This window comes from Solanum tuberosum, unplaced genomic scaffold, assembly GCF_000226075.1.
Source record: "Solanum tuberosum cultivar DM 1-3 516 R44 unplaced genomic scaffold, SolTub_3.0 scf00673, whole genome shotgun sequence".
Taxonomy (NCBI): domain Eukaryota; kingdom Viridiplantae; phylum Streptophyta; class Magnoliopsida; order Solanales; family Solanaceae; genus Solanum; species Solanum tuberosum.
This window is the reverse complement of record NW_006239623.1, coordinates 3353-6251: the sequence shown is the minus strand read 5'-3', so window position 1 is coordinate 6251 and position 2899 is coordinate 3353. Positions and strand designations below refer to the sequence as shown.

Here is a 2899-nt window from a genome sequence, read left to right as displayed (position 1 = left end):
GTTGCAAGACACTTGTAACATTCCATTACTACAGAAAGATTAAAAAGACAAAATAACCACACCATAATAGAGCAACAGAACACTAATAGGCTTATGGAAATCTTTTGTATCATCAGTGATTTTTTATAATAATACCCTCAAATTTATCAGTGTATTATTTAATTAAAAGAACTAAAATAACGAATCAACATTAATGGTGCTGAACGAAATCAAGTTAATATAATAGACTATATTATATACACCCATGTTAATTGATGTCATAGCATAATACTACTAAGAAATGAACTGAAATTTCTTATGATTTATCAAGGAACTGAAGTAGATCATCATTCAAATACACCAACTATCAAGCAGCCCATGCATCTGAATGACAACAGAATGGTATTGTCTCCCCCTTAGGGGTAAGGGAGAAGGTGAAAAGATAATGCGAGAAATTAAATTCAACGTTATTTATCATGTCTAAATGCTGTTGAGTTCTCTCACTATGAATGAAGAGGCAATATTTTTACTCGATCTGCTGTTGAGTTCTCTCAATCTCATCACAGCCTAGTAACTGATGAAGGTAGTAGTCAGCTTGCAGGGTCTATTTATATGACCCTCACAGGATGTCTATTGAAAATATTAGAAAGGAAATAAAAACATATTAAATGAGAAATGATGACTCTATATATCACCAGGATTATCCTAGAATATAGGTGAGTGAGTATAATTTTTTTATCGGAAAAGGCTCAAAAATACCCCTAAACTATCCTAAATAGCTCATATTTACCCTTAAATTATATTCCGGCTCAAAACTACCCTTCCTGTCATACTATTGGGTCAAAAGTACCCTTCTTATTAACTGAAGCTGTTAAATGCCATGTGGATGCCACATGACATGCCACGTAAGCGCCACAATTTCATTCATTTCCACATAGACTAATATTCCTAATCCCTATTTTTCCCCCTCATTTCTCCATTTCCATTTGAAACCATTTCACCCACCCCTTTCCCCTCATTTCTCCATTTCCCTTAGAAACGATTTCATCCATTTCCCTAATTTTCCACTCATTTCTCCATTTCCCTTAGATGAATTAAAACTTATCTGAAATCATTCATGTCAGAGAGTCCTAAGTAGAATTAGTTAACTCTGTAAAGGGAAAAGAAATAAGTCAGTTTTCAGTGTGCATTGTTCTTATACTGTGAATGCATAGATGATGGCAGAATTTCAACTAAAAATGGAAGTAACACCTAGAAATTTAATGCCTCACTTGACTTGTAGGAAGCTTGTTTATTACTTCTCAGAAAAAAAATTAAAATATGAAGCTTGTTTGTAGTGACAAAACTGCTAAGAATTATGAACTCACAGGTGTCTTAGTATTTGGTTTAGGTACTTGTATTCCTTTTCTTTTTGCTAACTTCACTATATTTGAGGAATTTGCATGATTTACCCTCTACCTAGCTAGTTAATTACAACCATTCTAGACAGTTACATCAGTGTAAATGAATGATCCAGTAACATTATTCACCATAGTTTGGAAGCTAAAGTTTGAAAAACAAACAGTGGCCACTACTAAATCCACTAAGCCATGAAATTGAACATGTGAACAAAAATAAGCTAAAACTAAGACAATGTTGTTGCAATGAGTGGAAAATTAGGGAAATGGATGAAATCGTTTCTAAGGGAAATGGAGAAATGAGGGGAAAAATTAGGGATGCCATGTGGCATCCACTTGGCATTTAACAACTTCAGTTAATAAGAAGGGTACTTTTGACCCAATAGTATGACGGGAAGGGTAGTTTTGAACCGGAATATAGTTTAAGGGTAAATATGAGCTATTTCGGATAGTTTAGGGGGTATTTTTGAGCCTTTTCCCTTTTTTTATTTACGAAAAAGCACAAAAAAGAAAAGAAACTTAAAACTCCTTTTGAATTTAAGAAGTTCCTAGCTCCCCTTCGATCATTTTTAAACTATTATATCATAACAACAATCTTCTGCTCAAGGAATAACTCGTGTAAATATAGTATATTAATGTGTCATTGTAGAAATTTGTATTACTAAAAAGAATATAGAATACTGTATACCTCGTGTCATGGAGATCATTTCCTGGGTTATAACTTATAAGCCCAAAGAGTCATTAGAGTCTGTTTATAATATGCATCATCCTTCAATCTGTCTTCAATCAGGAACAAAATTAGAGTCAACTATATAAATCATTTGTAACTATTCTCTTTTTACCCCAACATTGCTTTGCTTATAAATATTTTTCATTTTATTGCAAGCCAAGGCTCTTTGTCAAAGAGCCAAAATGGATGCATATCACTTAAATTTTCATGCGGTGCACAAGCATTAACTATCGGCCTAAAGTTATTATCAGTATAGACTGACCAAACAAAGACACTTAACTTATCTATGTTTGAATGCAAAGGAACAACCTTCAAGGTACAATTTTTTTAAAGTAAGAACGGGAAGAAATAGGATAATGTCAATCAGTTAAATGAATATTGCTGCATTTTTCTACATAAAATGACCGTAGCCTACTCGTAAATAAAATGATAAATACAACAATATATCCATTGTAATTCCTTAAGTGGGCTATGAGGTGTTGTAATTAATTATTATAAAACCCAATTACTCCAATACAAAATAGTGACAGCTAAAATCATTATTATAAAAGCAATTGCAAACATCATGAACCCAACGATTAAAGATCTCTTCTCATAGTTATAAGTACAACAAAAGTGGTCGATCAAAACACAAGCACATCAAACAGCATAGTAAGTACTTTAGTAGCTTCCTTAGCTGGTGCAAGACCCATAATGGAGACACCAATACAGAGGTTCTTTTACCAAATTCAAAAGTGCTAACAGTAGAACATGAATTATGTACTAACAACAAACATGCTCACTTATTTTAGTT

At 32.9% G+C, this 2899-nt stretch overlaps 1 long non-coding RNA gene across 1 annotated transcript; it reads right to left on the bottom strand.

Annotated features, from left to right (window-relative positions):
• Window positions 1–281: 281 nt before the first annotated feature.
• LOC107058931 (uncharacterized) lies at window positions 282–2150 on the bottom strand. The gene is made up of 2 exons (XR_001472404.1): window positions 2065–2150; window positions 282–609 (listed from the first exon to the last, which is right to left on the bottom strand). It is a non-coding gene; the product is annotated as an uncharacterized lncRNA (long non-coding RNA).
• Between the last annotated feature and the right edge of the window lie 749 nt (window positions 2151–2899).